Source organism: Mus caroli, unplaced genomic scaffold (genome assembly GCF_978045245.1).
Source record: "Mus caroli unplaced genomic scaffold, Mus_caroli_1 scaffold_13, whole genome shotgun sequence".
Lineage (NCBI taxonomy): Eukaryota > Metazoa > Chordata > Mammalia > Rodentia > Muridae > Mus > Mus caroli.
Genome location: NW_028227268.1, coordinates 18,671,804 through 18,689,958, shown reverse-complemented (window position 1 = coordinate 18,689,958; position 18,155 = coordinate 18,671,804).

Below are 18,155 nucleotides of genomic sequence, written 5' to 3'. Positions count from 1 at the left end.
CACAGGCAGAGGTGGGCACTAGACAACTATTTAAAGGACCAACGCTAGCCTGAACAATTTTTTTTTTTTTTTGGCTACCATCTTGTAACGTTTTAGTGTTTCACAATCAGCCCCTGTTGACCAAGCATCACACTTTGTGTGCACAGAAACCAAATGTTGTCTACCGGTTCCACAGTGATGGAAAGGCTCTTTCTTAGGGCCTGGTATTAACGAGGTCAAGCAGGTGGGACAGTGGGCTTCAGAGAAATGAACTAGTTGGTAAGGGCATGAAGGAAAAAATCCCTGGATCACATTAAGTCTGCTACCCATCTGATGGTTTTGTCTTAATTTGTCCTCTGTTTCAGCATTTACAAGTACCACATAATAGGAAATCTTGTTTGTTTGTTTTTAAATTCGGGTAATGAGGACCAATTCTAGTGGGAGTAATCCCGATTCAAGCCCCGTGGAAATGGAAAATAAAGAGGGGGCCAGGCGCCTGTAGTTGCCTGTGCTGGCATGTCCATTTGTGATGCAAAAGGGTATGTAGTGTTATCGGAATGCAGTTCAGAAAGCTGGGTCCTCTGGGGCACATGGCAGGTTCCGGTGTTGTGCTGGGAGATGTCTAGTGGCAGAGTGATGGCTTGTTGCAGCTCCTCCCCCTTTTTTGGAGGGATAAAGCCCCGCTGATAAGTCAGCCTGGACTTGTGAACTCTGGAGACGATGAATCTCTAGTTTCTTTTCTTCTCAACCTTCCGTATTGGGTGGGTCATTTGTCACTCATGGTTTTGGCAAGCTCATAAATGCTGTCCGAGCAGGTGTCAGGTGTCCTTGCTCTGGTGCGACCCTCCTCAGTCACAGAGGATGGTCCAGCCTCGAGCTATGTCTTTCTGTTGCTTGCACAGTGGAGATCTAGACCACCCCCTCCAGCTGGACCCCCGCTTCCTTACCTGGATTGGGTCCAGGGCATCTTCCGAAGCCATTGGAGTAGCTTCTTTACATGGCTCTCTGTCATTCAGGTTCTGGTCGAGAAGTACCTTTGGGGTTTTTCACACTTCGAAGAAGACGCTCTTTACTGGACTTGAGGGCTCTCTCAGTTTTACGCCTCTGTTTGGAGCACTTACAAAGCATCTTGGCCTGGGAGGCCGATTGACTGACGGTCAATGAGAATATGCTTTGTTACATTTTTTTTCTAAATGTATTGGCGCTGGGATTGAAGCACATCTAAGAGAGTGTGAAGAAGGGCTACGGACAACCTCTGAGGGAGCCACCCCTGGAGAGGCATGTAAATCCTGGTCTGTGGCTCCAGAAACTTCCTTAAGCCACCTTGCTACTTGTCTTAAAGTTTTGTCTAGAGTGGCCTTACTGAACAGACAACGTGGTGATTGCCTTTATTCCAAGCTGGCCCCAGAAGTCAGCAGCTGTGCTCAGTGCCATGGGTGTTGAAGGCTGTGCAGGTTCAGGTGGTTTCTCTTAGGCTTGAATGCAGGCGCTGTGAGTTGTGAGCCGAGGAGCCTTTGTTCCCACCCATGCCAGTAGTGAAAGTGTCCACGCAGCTTGTCAGGACCTCCATTGGATTGGAACTGGGGCACGCCTCTTCCAGCTGGAGTTGCCTTTGCTCTAAGACGTTTGTCAACTGTCTTTGAGCTACCCTGCTCAGCAACAGGAAGACTGAGGGCTGTCTCAAGTTGGACGGTGGCTTTGCTGAACTCAGTTGGATCTAGCTCCAAGCTTCTTCAGAGGCCATTTTATCACCTCTCCACACTGTTCCCAACACAGCACTTGCTGGTATCTGGTGGTCCTTGCTGTCCCTTGTAGTAGGAATTATATATTCTATCTAGCCCGCATAAAAGACACATCATCCTGGTGTTTTATTTACAAGCTGTAAGCCTAGACTGGGCATGTTTTTGGAGCTAATCTAACTTACATCTTAGCCATAATGCCCCTTGATATTGCCGTTTCTCCTGGCCATGTGCTCATGATCCATCTCCTCTCATGGAGAATTCCTCTTCCCCATATCTCCTTCCTGACCTTCTTCCTCTCTGCTCTCCTAAGACCTCCTCACTCCATCCTCAAGTCCCGCCTTTCTCTCTCTCCTGCCCAGTCACAGGCTTTAGTCTTTTATTAATGAATTACTTGGGGAGCAAGGTTTACACATAGCATCACTTGGTGTACTGAGGCTCTTCCTTACGGGGGTGGGGTGGGAGTGTGGTGTGGTGGGGTGTGGTGGGTGGTGGGGGGTAGGGAGGTGGGCGTGGGGGTCAACCAGATCTTGGGGGCCAGTATTTAGCATTTGAATACATAGCAGCCCAGACCAACCCCAACAGTCTCTCATCTCTGGGGAGTCTGTTCTCTTACCCTTGTCTTGCAAGTCGGTTCTCTATGCTTGCTTAGTTGCTTCTTTGGTCTCATTGCTTGGCTGGACTTTAACTGGCTGGACAGTCAATACTCCCTGGCTGTTTAGGTTGTTGCTGCCAGAGAGCAACTTCTATCTCTAGCTGACAATGTTGAAATATTCTTTGTTCAACTGTAATCCCTGAATGTCCATGCACTCCTTCCTTCCCGACTATTGGTGACCCTGTGTAGTAGATTCGGGAAGTTTCCTGGTGCTCTTTCTTTACTCCCTTCAAGCTGTGAAGCCTTGAAGTGAGGGAAGTACTGCGCTCTCCTCTGACTCATGTTTAATGGGTTGGAATGAGGCTGCTTTTATCCCAACTCCTGGAAGCAAAGCAGCACAAGACAGCCCACTGGCTACGAAGACCTGTATTGCAGTATCAGCAACATCTCTGCAGCATCACACTTCACTTATGAAGGCTCTTCCAGTGGGCCTGATGGTCACATCACCGTTTGCAGCAAGCAGCATGGAAAAAATTTGCATATCCAATCCATGATAAGACAGCCACGGAGAAGAGTCTGTAAGACCCTTCTGTAAAACTGGGGTTTAAATCAGCCAGGGGAGGCTGAACTCCTGGCTTCACAGTTGTATTAAAACTTTGTGTCTTGATGATGTAGTTCCTGTGTCTGGGTGTTAACTGAGTTGTCTTTGAGGCCCAGGGAGCTGGCATCCCTATTGTTTGAACCTCAGTACTACAGATTGGAGTTATTCATGGTTTGAACACGTTATTTAGTCCTGAAGAAATGTTACCATCAGAGATGTAATTAGCAGAAAGACTTTTACCAACCTGAGTCACAGACATCACTTCTGCTGGGTGACTTAGAGTAGTCAAACACGAGCTTTGTATTTAAAACAAACAAAAAAACAAAAACCCCCAAAACAAAACACTTATTGCATGTATGTTTGTGTGGGGCTCACCTGTGCCTTTGTATATGTGTGTGTGTGTGTGGGGGGGGGGGATGACTTGCAGGGGCCAGTTCTCTCCAGTTCTCTCCTTCTACCACGTGGCTCCTGGGGAAGTGTTCAGCTTGCTGGCAAGTGTTTTGAACCCACTGAGCTGTCTCACCAACCCGGCAATATTCTATAGAGTTAAAATGTTAGCACAATGAGGCCTAAGGGGTTTCCTGGGTACAATCCTCGGGATGGGGAGCAATAATGGCAGGAGAGTGAGCTCACACTGCACCCACTGTCAGGAAGCAGGGGTGTGGCAAAAGCTCAGGGCTCCCCTTTCCCCATTGCTGAACTACCCAGACTGTATCTCGTAAGCCAATGTAAATTTCTATTAATATATAGTAAGCCTATCCGTTCGTTTTGTTCCTCTAGAGAACCCTGACTAATACGGGTCCTTTCTTTTTGTTGAAAAGAAAGAACTTCTCACTGGGGTCTGTAATGAAATTCTGGCATTTTGTCTCCATCCTGTTCTCACCCGAATTCTAGCAACAGTTGGGTCTAGCAGGACCTTCTGGCTAGATGAGGAAAATTACTCATGCACATGGCTTAATCCGACTAAGCCCAAAGTCTCAGTGTACCTTTCAGCTGCTGGCATTTCTCCTTCACCACTGGAAACACCTGGACTGAGCATAGTGGAGAGGGAGTGCAGGTGTGTGGGGGGGTGTGAGTGTGAGAGTGACAAATCGAAGGGAAGTAATTTCAGCTTGCTGCCTGCCCCAATCATTTATGTCATTAAGATAGAACATTGTCATCTATCCTAAATTAAAAGACTTATGATTCTACCCCTGCTGGCCCCCAGAACAGTGAGCCCCTGCAGGGGCCAAGGAGGCAGTGCAGTTGTGCACCCCTCCACCCCTGCCTTTGGAACCTCTTCAGTTGGTAATAGGGACATGGTGGGTGGTCTGCCCATCTTCTCTTGCTACATAGGAAGGTGGGTATAGAAAAGAGCATGATCACCTCTTGCTTGTGTGCGTGCACATGTGCATGAGTGTGTGTGCATCTGTGTGTTATTTAGTGATGACCAGCTCAGGTCATCATACCTATGCCCTCTGCCATGTGGCAGGTCTTGCAACCAGGGTTCCCATGGCTGTCTTCTATGCACTTACTGTATGGAAACACAGGCCGTGGGAGAAGCAGGGGGGAGGTAGGGAGCTGCTAGCTCTGGGCCTAGATGCCTGCCTGTGTCCCTTCCTGTTCCATGGCCTAGGAATGTCGGTACAGCCAGATGAACTTGGGGAGGTTGTTACATGAGTGAGACAGAAGAGGATTTACTCTCTCACCTTTTGGCTCAGCAAACCCCAAGAGGAGCAAGGCAGAGACGCTAAAGCAGATGTCCCCTATCTTTGAGTGCACTTGGCCTTTTCCACATACCCAGTTTCTTTGGGCTCTGCTCCCATGAATTCTAGCTCCTAGAATGGGGTATACTTCACAGAAAGAAAAGAAATCAAAAAAAAATTTTTAATTGTTGTTTTTGTTTTCCTGAAACTTGGGCAAAGATTTAGGTGATAGACTCAAACATTAAAAATATTGTCCCTCTCACTTTGGCTATCAGACTAGTTGTATTGGCTACTTTTATGTCAACTTGACCCAAGCTAGAGTCATCAGAGAAGAGGGAACCTCAACTGAGAAAACGCCCCCATAAAATAGGTCTATAGGTAAGCCTGTAGGACATTTCTTAATTAGTGCCTGATGGGGGAGGGCCCAGCCCATTGTGGGTGGTGCCATCCCTGGGCTGGTGGTCCTAGATTCTTTAAGAAAGCAGGCCCAGCAAGCCATGGGGAGCAAGCTAGCAAGCAGCATCCTTTGATGGCCTTGTCATCAGCTCCTGCCTTCAGGTTCTTGCCCTGCTTGAATTCCTGTTCTGATTTCCTTTGACTGTGATGTGGAAGTGTAAGCAAAATAAACAGTGTCTTCTTGAACTCACAGTGTTTGATCATAGCAACAGTAACTCTAACTAGGACACTGTGGGCTACGGGGGTAGGGGAAGAGGGGCGAGGGAGTGAGCCCACGTCCAGCCAGAGCTCCTGTGTTCTGGGCAGGCAGATGCGGGAGGACTGCCTGATGCTTTCCACTCAGCCCCGGGTGGGCATCTAAGCCATTGACCCCACTCAACGGGGGTGGGGGGGGTGGGGGGGTGGACAAGGGGCAGCCTCCATACCTGGGGCCCCAGGGATAAGGGAGAGAGGGTTGAGGGAGAGAGTCCTTAGTCCGGGCCTTGACTGGAGCACAGGAAGGCCTTCCATCGGGAGATTAGAAAAGGCTTATTAGGAGAAAGCCTATCCCATCTTCCAAGTATCCAAGCACAGCGGGCCTTGATGAACAGAGACAGTCTATGGCTTTAGAGCTTTATTGTAGAAAGGCAGGGGGAAAGAGAGAAGATGGAAAGAGAGAGAGACTAACCATGGCTAAGAGGAGAGAAGGAAGAAAAGGAGAGAGAGAAGAAAGGTTAGAGTAAGAGGAGAGAGAGTAAGAGAGAACAAGGAGAGCATGAGGAGAGTGTAAGAGGGAGAGTAAGAGACTGAGAGGAGAGTGAGGAGGGGCCAAGTAGCCCCTCTTGGGGTGGGCTGTTATCTTACTGTTGCTAGGTAACTGGGAGGAGTCTAGCCTGAAAGTCAGAAGCTTGGCACATGGTGTACATGACTAAAAGCCATGTTTCTCCTGTGGGGGCTGTGGAGGCAGTAACTTTGATGGGAGCCAGGGGTCCAGAAGACATGAGGGAATGCCTACCATCCCATGTAGGCAAATTATCACCACCTGGTCCCGGGGTTCCACACCTCAGCTCAACTGGAGACCAGCCTGTCTGTGAATAGCCCATTGCCCACAGGACACTATTGGAACAATGGTTTCCAGGAAACTGGAGCTTCCCCCAGAATCTAGTGGGGAGAAAAGGAAAAAGCTGAAGTCTGGTGCCAGCCAGAGATGCCAAACAACTTGCCAGAGAGCCTGGAACAAAATGATGGGAGGAGCCACCCTGTGGGTGGGGCTGCTTAGTATTGCAGACTTCTTGCCCTCTATTCAAACTTTACAGCGGGGCCCAGAAGATGGACTTTAGGAGAATCACTGGACTTGGTGCTCCTCTTTCCCCTGTGACCACATTGAATAAATCCTTCTCCACTTTCTCTACTCTGTTTCTTCCATCAGCCTTCTGAGCCTAGCTTCTTTTGGGTTGCTAGGACACAGGCTTAGGCCTAGTAACACTAACAGTAGCGATTTCTAGATAACTACTAGTCTAAGTTCTTAAAGGCGGGGAAGGTCTGAGCTCCTCTTGGCTGAGGGGTGCTGTTGCGGGAAAAATTTAAAAAAGAACGACCTGGCACGTTCCTGCACTTAGCTGGCAACCCTCTGCCCCGGGTTGCCTGGCCAGCCATGCACTGGAAGGCAATGGCTGACCTGTTTTGTCTCGTGGAGACTCTCTGCCCCGGGTTGCCTGGCCCGCCATGCACTGGAAGGCAATGACTGACCTGTTTTATCTCGTGGAGACTCTCTGGCCTGGAGCTCCCCTAACATCTTCACCCAGCTCACTAGGTTCCCACTGGTGGGTCGTTACCATGACAGTCACATGCTTCAAAACCCCCACGGTCTTTGTGGTGCACATCAGGCGAACCCATGACTTGCCATGATTCGCCCCTATACCTTTTTCTCTGGACTCCAATCAAATCGCCTGGAGAAGATAGTCACCACACAAACTTAGCTCAGAAACAATGGTAGCTCAATTTCTGGGTGCAACAACTAAAACCTTCTCTTGTAAGCCCCACTAAATCTGATTCCTCAGGTGGTGAATCCTGACCGATCTGCCACGATACCAGGTAACTCTAGCAGCTACATGTTGCCCTTATGCTATCCCTGTTCCAAAAAGCCCTAACTCTTCTCTCCTTCTTCAATTCCTCTGTCCAACCCGGAAGTCCCGCCTACTCACCCAAGGGACTGGCTCCTTCATTCATTAGGGGATTGGTTCATAAGAAGTCTACTGAGTATGACTCACTCCTTGTCTGCCACCCCTCCCAGGAGAGCAGAATTAGCATCAAAATGCAAACAGCACCAGGCCCATGCACAACACTTCCCCCTTTCTGTTCTAATAAAAATCAAAACTTTTCTCTCAAATACAAATAAAGCACAACTATTACCATTTTGTAGTTTATAAAGTATAAGATAGACCTAACACCCAGTCCATCATTTATCATTAAGTTAGAACATTGTCATCTATCCTAAATTAAAAGACTTATGATTCTACCTTGACTTATGTCTTGGCTTTAGATTATATGCCATATGAAAACCATCCTCTCAAATCTATTCTCTCAAAGTAAATACCTGGATTGTCTATGAGACTATAAGTAGTTTTTCAACCCTGTCAGAAATCTGAGAATGACCAGCATTAACTATATTAAATATATAGGAAGCCAAACACAGCTTCCAGAACTGAGACAAACTGTAGAGACATCTGCCTCCCTATAAAGCCCCAGTACATCAGGAAATGGAGCATCCATCTGTTTTCAGCCTTCTGGTCCAGGATCATTTGACAGGCCTTAGAAAAACAGGAAACTAAGGACTAGCCTATTCTGTCTTGGTAGAACTAAGCTGTCCTATCCTGTAAATTGTGTCCTTTTTCTGGACAGTATTATGTTTGTGGATGAAATGAGGCAATTCTTGCCTAGTGGCTGTCTCAACACAACTGGAGCAACTCCATTGATGCTCAATTTCTTCTTTGAATCCAAGAAAGGGAAAGCTGTCAGGAGTGGACTTGTCTCAATAACAAGTGAATAAATAACATTAAATGTCACATTCTGTGGACTTCTGATGTTTTTGAAAACCAACTATCTATGTAATCTATAGTGCTTGCCATTAATTACTCTCAGTAATTTCTAATTAAAATATCAGAAAACACCCTAACAATAAACTCAGAGCCATGAATTTGCTATTTGACCCTTAACTCACAGGCTTAATCATCTCAGGTCAGTTTATAATAACAGCAATAGAAGAACTGGGTCTAAGCCCTGTACTTTAAAATTTTTAGTATCAATAGAAGAAATTTATACCAATGCAAACCTTAATTTTGTATCAAAGTAAATTCTGTACCAAAATAAGAACTTATGACTTCAACTTAGTAACAATTATAAAGATTTCTACCAAGTGAGATTATGGCTATACAATCAATTCTAGTTATTTCCTCTATGTTCCAAATATGACCATTTCTACATTTCCTAGCAAGACAAACCTATAATAAGCACCTCCAGCCCCCCAAATCCCAGGGAACTGGGTCAACGACTCTTAATAACTTCAAGCTGAATACGGGTGCTGAGATATTTTGAAGGGTGAGTAGGGAAAATGGGGGAGTTGGTTGGCTTTACGAAGGCCACACCAACCATTGTATTAACCTCTGATGTCTGTGTTCTGACTGGATCCGGCTGAAAGACATGAGGAGTTCAAGCAGGTCAGTTCAGCATGTCTGACGATGAGACTCACCAAGGCTGTATATTCTGTAATACACAAATCTCAAAACAAAATTTTAGTACCATCAAGATAACCTTTTTGTTTGATTCTCTGGAGTCTAGTTCTTCAGGGGGCCTCCCTGCATCAAATCTGACCCATATTACTTTGAAAGGTGTATAGTCACTTAATCACCTTTTCTAAAAACGCAAAGACAAAACCTTTCTCCCAAATCAGCATATCCTTGAGACAATAACCAGAAAATCCTTTATTTTGACCTCTCTCCCAGAAGAATAACATAACCACAAAACTCAACATCACACCCATTTTGAAAATTAAAACAATCCAAAACAAATGAAATAAGGCCTTTTCTACTTTGCCATGCAGGATAATAACCCAGAATTCCCGTGGAGCCCACGTTAGACAGAATTTGAGTATCCTGTGAGGTGTATTAGTGCAATATATCTTTATACCGTCTTTCTGTTTGGCTATCTGCCTAGAGCAGCCATCTTGTTATACCATCTATCTGTTTGGCTCTCTGACTGGAGTCACAGACATTAATACCTGTTCACTGTCCTCTCTACTTGAAGTCACTGACTAATTTTCCCTATCCTAGCTCTGAACTGCAGGTGAAATTCTTCACGTGATTCGGACATGCCCTTTTATTCTCCCAACTTCACTTGGGAGTCCTAGGATACCATGGATGTCTGTGAGGGTCAGGTGCAACTGCATTTCCGTCCCAGGAGAACAGAGGTGATTTCTGATGATGATGAGGGCCAGAGGAGGGAAGGAGGGATGATATGAGGAATGTGGACACTTTGGAAATGGGGGCAGATGGTCCAAGCACAAGGCTACAGCTCTTGACTTCTCCCCCGCACCCCCAGGATTAGCTAGGTTTATTATTAATATACCATTAATAGACATAAAATCTAAGAGCCCCCCTACCCCAACAAGGAAATTGAAAACACATTAACAAAAAGAGCCTATGCTAGGGAGTCAGAAGTCCTGTGACATGCCATCTCTGCTTTGGGACCCACAAGAGTGTGAGACTCTTCAAGGCTTCCAAAGCTTAGGGGAGTCCAGGGTCATTTGGGGAGAACTCCTCGGGGTTCTGCTTGGTATGGAGTACCTTTCCCAATTCTTGTGCCAGAGGTATATTAGACTAACTCTTGAGCCAAACTTTGACCCATAGCTTCCAACAAGGTGAGGACCCAGAGGTATGTTCCCGTGACTCCAGCTCAGATGTGTGGGCCTCGGACAACTGCTTGAGAGCCATCTCCTACCTTTGATAAAGGAACCAAATCTTGATGTCTTCCTTTGTCAGTTTGAGTGTGCCAGCCAAGGCCTCCAGAGCCTCCTTGTTAGAGCTGGGGGTCTGTCTCGAAGTGCTTTGTTAGCTCCTGGAACTGCTTACAGGTGAACCCAGAGCTTCTATCCATGCAGGACAGACCCGGAGCTGTCTCTGTCTCAGTTACTTCTGTCATGGCTGCAGCTCACTTGAGTTCCGTTCTTCAGTTTCTGCTCTTGACTTCTAACACTATTTCCCTCATCTGCTAAAGGATGTGGAAGCCTGGTACAGTGGTTCACACCTTTAATCCCAGGACCCGGAAAGCAAAGGCAGGTGGATCTCTGTGAGGTTGAGACCAGCCTGGTCTACAGAGTGAGTTCTAGGACAGCGAGACTCCCAACTCTAAAGAAGACCAAAATAATAATAATAAATAAAATGGAAAGTGTTTACTTTGCCAATTCTGGGATGGAGGAGGAGAACATGGTATCTCAAATCTTGTCTTAAGAAAGGAGTCGCTATCGTAGTGTTAGTGGCTGTGTGGAAAGGCCTGGTGCCTGCTTTGGGAGGCCCAGTGATTGAGGCTCCTCTCTCCCTGCTTTCTTGTCAGTTCCTTCTTTGCTTCCAATATTATTGTCAAGGTTAAACCCCTGCCCCTCAAGTATAGGATGAGTTGGCTTGGGTTGTGTGTGTATAACTCTGTCCATGTGATGGCATTGTTACTGTGCCTGACTCAGTGTTAGCTCTTAGAAAGAATGGTCATCGCCTTCCACGCAAATGCTGACTTTTGTCGGCAGTATGGTTTGTGAGTCTCCATACCCCAGTCCCTGTAGCAGGGCAGGGTGACGGCTGCTGAGAGGCTTTGAACTGTAAGGTCTAATTGCTTATTATGGTATATGGTATGGGGTACTTGAGCAGGCTGCATTTTGCTTACATCCCAAGTCCTGTTTGTTTTTTTTTGTAATGCTTTCTGACTAAGGTGTCACCATGTACTGCAAAGAGCCTGGACTTCACTGTGTAACCTAGACTGGTCTTGAAGTTGCAGGAATCACCCTACTTGGATCTCTCAAGTACTGAGATTACAGGCTTGCCCAACCCCACCTACTGGATGACAGTTTGAAACAATGGTGCTAGAGGAGAGTGTTGGGTTAAATGGCACAAGATGTTAGAGGGCCAGCCCAGGGCTTGGTACTGAGCACACTGCCCCTAAGGGGCAGTGGTGAAGGTGGCTCTGGATGCTTCCCACGGCTATGCATTCCTTATGTCTTGTGCTTTAAGTTGCCTCATGGAAGTCACCACACAGAGAAATACATGGCTGTCATGCTCAGGATGGAGTTTGGGAAGTGCCTCCTGCACAGTCAGATAACTGATGAGCCAGGTGAGGTCTCAGAAGGCCGGCCGCTCTTGTTTGGAACCATAAGCAGCCACGATGGTTAACGGTTCCCTGGAGACTGAGGCCACTGGGTGACCATGACTGACACCAGTCTTCATATTATTGGAATGTCGATATTTTTCTGTGGTTAGTATGCACATTCTCAATTCTAAAACAATTTTTATTTTATATGTGTGCATGTGCGTGTGTGTGTGTGTGTGTGTGTGAGAGAGAGAGAGAGAGAGAGAGAGAGAGGGAGGGAGAGAGAGAGAGAGAGAGAGTCAGTCTAGGTTTATGCATGCCACGGCAACCATGGAAGTCAGAGGACACAGTATTTGGGAGTTGGTTGAGACTGGGTCTCTCCATTTGTTTTTCCGCTGTGTACTCCAGGCTCACTGTGATGTTCCCATCCCTACCTCTCAGGTTGCCGCAGGACTGTTCTGATCAGATATGCTTGCTGCCCCATGCAGCTTTGTGGGTGTATGTGCTTTTATTTTTTTTTTTTCTATAATTTATTTTTTACTCACTTTACGTCCCTATCACAGCCCCATTACCTACTCCCTTGCTCCTCAGAGAATGGGAGACCCCTCCTGGGTACCACCTAACCTGAGACATCCAGTCCCGGCAGGACTAAGTGCATCCTCTCCCACTGAGGCCCAACAAGGTAGTCCAGGTAGGGGAAGGGGATCCGATGGTAGGCCACAGAGTCAGAGATAGCCCCCAACCCTGCTCCAATTGTTAGAGGACCCCCAAGCTGCACATCTGCTACAAATGTGCAGGGAACCTAGGTCCAACCTCTGTGTACTCTTTGGTTGGTGGTCCAGTCTCTGTGAGCCCCAATGGGCCCAGGCTTTGTAGGTCTTTCTGAGGTGTCCTTGGATCCTCCAGATCATTCTATTTTGTCCCCCACTCTTCCACAAGGCTCCCTGAGCTCCACCTGACATTTGGGTTTGGGTCTCTGAATCTGTTTCCATCACCTGCTCTAGGAAACCTCTCAGGAGACAGTCAGTCTAGGTTCTTGTCTGCAAGCATAGCAAAGTACCATTAAGAGTGTCAGGAGTTGGCTTTCTCCCATGGGATGGGTCTCAAGTTGGATCAGTCATTGGTTGGCCATTTCTTCAATAAACAGAATTCTCAACAGAGAAATCTCGAATGGCTGAGAGCACTTAAAGAAACTTCAACATCTTTAGTCATCAGGGAAATGCAAATCAAAATGACTCTTGAGATTCCATCTTATACCTGTCAGAATGGCTAAGATCAAAAACACAACTGACAGTGTGAGACGCCTGACTCGCCAGCAAGAAAGACACCACAGCAGGATCCTTCTGCAACACGTTTATTGGGAGAGCATTGACTGCGTAGGTGAAAGACCCCAAGCCCCAGAACTGGCGCTGCTTATATAGGCCTAGGAGAGGCATGTCTATACCTAATTGGTTATACTTTCAGTACCTCATTTACATGCCTTGTGCCAGTCAGTGACTCAGCAAAAAACTCTATGGCACATGTGCACATTGGTTGTTTACCCATATTCATGGGCGTCGGCTTATTGAAACCAGCGCCATCTTGTAATGGCATTTGTGGCTTCCCACATCTCCCCCTTTTTATTTTAATAGGCCTATGCAATTATGTCCATCCACCACGGCTCCTGTTTTAGGTCGTTCCTCTGTATCACAGCCTTACCCGTCATAGGGTAACCCTATCACCATGGGGCCTGTGTCTTAGGTTGGTCTGTGCATGAGGAAAGTTGCCCATCTTTGGATACCGCGGCACTGTGTGACAGTAACTGCTAAATGACCTAGGGCGAACTCTACAAAAGAGGCCAGCTAAGTTTTAAAGAAATGAATTAGTGGGGAAATCATGATCATCCTACCGCGTGCAATGAGGAAACCTCAGCGATGTACAAGGGCTGATCAATGATCATTGAGTCTTTCTCATCCCAGTGCAATGGATCCATAAATCCGTGGGGTGCAAGAGCAGAGGACTCAGATGCCAACTAATTCTTGAGCATAGATAACCAAACTTCAGGGGAGGCGCCGTTTTCAATGGCTAAAAGTGCCTGAGTTATAATCACCTTGTTGGGTACTGACTTTGCAAACCAACCAAAGCATGAACACCAGTCCACAGCATATGGCAGCACAAAACAAAATTACTCCCACCCATTCCTTAAAGTAAGAAAATGCAGAGGTAAGCCAAGAGGTAAAGTCTCCAAGGGTCACTGGTTCCACTCTGGTTCCATTAAGGTTCAGGATCTGTATCTGCAGCTTCATCTGCAACATTTCCAGCTCCTGCAACCAGTTCCCCTTCAGATAATTCGATAAATCTGTACTTTTGTTAGTATACCTAGCGGGAGTAATGCACACATGCGGAGTTGATGCCACACAACTCATTTGTATGACATCCATCATCTGTTCCATGTTATGTTGTAAAATATCTACTCTTTGATTCACTAACATTAATCCTGAGGCAATATGAGAATCCACCCTTTGCAGGGTAAGCAATGCCTCAGATGTTTTTTTCTGTTATCTGACTTATGGTGTCAGCAGTATTAACTTGATTGGCCATATCAATTCCCGCAGTAACCGCTGATTCTGTGGACACTGCAGTGGCAGTAACAATGGCAGCTGTGATTCCAAAATCTCTCTTCTGCCGAACAAGACTCATGATTGGGAACTTCTCTGGATCTGCCTCAACAGGCACAGGGACAAAGGTTGGCAAATGTACCACTAAGGCTAAGAAATTAGTTCCATTCCAGCATTGTGTCAAAAAAACAAGTGACATTTGTACAATCTAACCATTCTGTATTATTTTGAAATTCAGCCAATATAAAGAAAAATGGAGGATTGACACAGACTTCTACTGGAGAAGTAGTCATATTTCTGATAACTCTATTAGATGTCACATTATCTAAATGAGCAGAGATATTGGAAAGTGTGGCAGAAACATTCGACATCTCATGAAAGGTTCCAGTCAGCAGTGCAAAGGCTGACAAACTGGTAACTAGCACCTGCCTCATTACTTAAAATCCATTGGTAATATGGCCAAATATTTTCTTTTCCTGTAGCATCTCCTTTATCATTCATTACAGCAAAATCCAATGATGGTGACAAAACAAAACCCTTTGCTACTTCTTTCCGAGGAAAAACATTTGATTGACAAGGTGAAAAAAACTATAGGAAATGCAAGGTCCGGATGGCACCAAGGCACGCTGTGTATAGCAGTAGCATTGCCAACAGGCCATCGTGATCTTTTGGAAATAGTCACATTTCCCTTTATCATAATAGTGGTGATGTTTATAGGTGAAGTTACATTATTTCCAACATCACCTGAGCCTGATTGTGCTCCTTGAACAACTTGCGTTAAAGCATTAAATAACACTCCAGAGCTCACTTTATTTTGGTAAATGGGATCTGCCCAATTAGAGATAATCTTTTTCTTTAAAAATATACAGGGTGTAAAAGGTTTATCCACATTATGCACAAAGTATAATTTAAATGAAAACTCGTACTATTATACACCCGTGGCTCTTGAGGAGTTTGTTGTGCACAAGGCACATCCAAAAAACATTCAGTTGCAAAAAACAAAGGCAAGGTAGAAGAATTGGAATGTACTGGTAAAGGTACTGGCCATGATCTCACTACGGCCCACAAAGGTATACTTATCCCGGTCTCAATCATCAGGAGTAAGAATAACAGGATCATCTTGGGATTCATCTTGCTCTTTCACAGTCCTTGTCAGTCACGTCGGAACCCAAAGTGGATTATCTTCACCCTGAGGAAAAACACAAATAGCTCCCCTGGATCTGATTAATATGGGATCCGGGCCATACCATTTGTTATCAAGGACATTTTTCCACTTGACCATTTCATTGGGCGGTTGAGGCCATTGTCTGTGCCTTTCAGCTGGTGATCTCCCAGCATCATCCAATTTTAAGAAATCAAGAGTAAATATTGCAAGGAATAGAGCCATCTTTGGCGTCATAGCCTCTATTCCCCCTCTTTGTGTTTGCAAGTATTGTTTCAAAGTACGATGAGCTCTTTCAATGATGCCTTGGCCTTGTGGATTATAGGGCAATCCAGTAATATGTTTCACTTGCATTTGTTTGCAAAATTGACTAAATTTAGAAGAAGTATATGCAGGACCATTGTCTTCAGCACTAGGGGCTTGCCTCATGCAGCCCAAGCCTCTAAGCAGTGAGATATGACATGAACTGCTTTTTCCCCTGTCAAGGGAGAGGCATGTAGGACACCAGAACTGGTATCGATGGACACATGTACATATTGTAATTTACCAAAAGTTGGGATATGTGTGACGTCGATTTGCCAAACATCTAGGGGTTGCAATCCACGAGGATTAACGCCCACGGAAGGTGCATTAAGAAATTCTACACATTTACCACACTGTAGAACAATGTCTCGAGCTTCTGTTCGTGTGAGCTTAAACTTCTGACGCAGTGTAGAAGCAGGGAGATGATAAAGTTGATGAAAATTCTTAGCACCTTCTATAGAACTTTGTGATAGGAAAACCATATCTCTGGTGGCTGAATCAGCAATTGCATTTACCTTAACCATAGGTCCATGTAATGATGCATGTGCTCTAATATCTTGAATATAAAAGGGATGCTCACGCATCAAAATACAATCTTGTATTTTCATCAAAATTTCAGAATCTGGACTAGACTGCTTAAAATTTCCGGCAGTCTCTAATGCTAGTACAGCATTAACCACATAAACAGAATCAGAGATAATATTTATGAGCATAAGGAACCTTTTAAAAACTTCTAAAACCACCAAACATTCCACCAATTGAGGGGCTCCTGGTGTAAATTGCAACCGTACAGCCTTTTCATTAATCACATAACTTCCAATTCCTGTTTTGGATCCATCTGTATAAATATCAATGGCTCCCTTTATAGGGGTATTAGCCGTCACCTTTGGAAAAAATCACTGGATGCAATAACATAAAATGTAATAAAGGATGTTTAGGATAATGATTATCAATTAAACCAGAATAAGCGCATCTAAGAATGGCCCATTCATCTATAGTAGCACACAATATTTGCATTTGTGCAGCAGTATATGGAATAATTATACTATCAGGCATTTTTCCAAAGTGAGTAATTGAACTTTTTATACCTTTATGGGTCATATTTGTCACCATGGTGGGATAATGCTCTATAGTCTTATTAGGGGATATATGTGGATGTATCCATACTAATGTGTATGTGGTCCATACTAAAGGACCATCTTGCCATAACACAGCAGTTGGCAAATTTATGGTTCGTAATATGCATAGGCACAAAGGTTCTTGCTCATTTATACGATTTAACTGTGCCTTTTGGATAGCTCTTTCTACCTTCCTAAGAACATCAGAAGCCTCAGGTGTTAGTTGTCTCAATGAGGTAATATGTGATTCTCCTTCTAAAATTTGAAACAAAGGTTTTAATTCCGAAGTAGGGAATCCTTAAATAAGGTCTAATCCAATTTATATCTCCCAATAATTTTTGAAAATCATTTAATGTCTTTAAATTATCTTTTCTTATACTAATCTTTTGTGGGGAAACACACCGTAAATTAATAGTGGCTCCTAAAAAATGACTAACATTAGACTGCTGTACCTTTTCTGGTGCAATAATCAAGCCATTATTTTTTAAAGTTTCATTAAGCAAACCATAAGCTTGCTGTATACTTTCTTCTTTAGGTCCACAAATCAAAATGTCATCCATATAGTGACAGATTTTTAAGAAGGGGAAACCATCTCTAACTGGTTGCAAAGCTTTTCCTACATATAACTGACATATGGTAGGGCTATTTGCCATTCCTTGGGGCAATACCTGCCATTGATACCTTTTATCAGGCTCCATATGATTAATAGGAGGCAGGGTAAATGCAAATTTAGGTTTATCTTTCTTATTTAATGGAATGGAAAAGAAAAGAAACAATCCTTAATATCCACCACTATAATTCTCCAGTCCTTAGGTAGAGCTGAGAGTAGGGGGAGTCCTCTTTGTACAGGACCCATAACTTGCATTTGTACATTAATGGCTCTTAGGTCATGTAACAATCTCCATTTACTTGATTTCTTCTTTACAACAAAAATAGGGGTATTCCAGGGTGACTGCATGGGTTCTACATGCCCTAGGTCTAATTGTTCTTGTAGCTGCTTTTAATTTCTCAGAGGGTAAAGGCCACTGAGGCACCCACACCACGTCCTCCGTACGCCATGGAATGGGCAAAGGCTCCTCAGCGGCCCCTAGAAAAAACCCAGCCCTTTCTTATCTGCTTTTTCTGTGGCTTTAACTGGAGAAACTCTACCTTGTAAATTTTTTCAAAGACCTAGTTCAGGTATATATCCCATTCCTTTCATCATTTCCTTGCTTTTCTGAGAGTAATCATTAGTCAGTATAAAGTTCATGGCTGACAACACATCTCTTCCCCATAGATTTACAGGTAAAGGGAGTACATAAGGTTGAAAAGGCCCTGTCCTTCCTTCTTTATCTTTCCATTGTAAGGATTTTGCACTTATAGTTGGGGTAGCCTCATATCCTAATCCTTGTAAGCTATGTGATGATTGATTAACAGGCTAAGAAGCAGGCCAGCAGTTACTGGATACAATGCTTTTTATCAGCTCCTGTATCCATTATACCTTGAAAGGTTTTTCCTTCTATTTGTAATTGTAAAGTGGGATGATTATCCAAATCTAAAGATATGTAGGCCACATTAGTTCCTGTAGAACCAAGTCCCTTATCCCTTCTG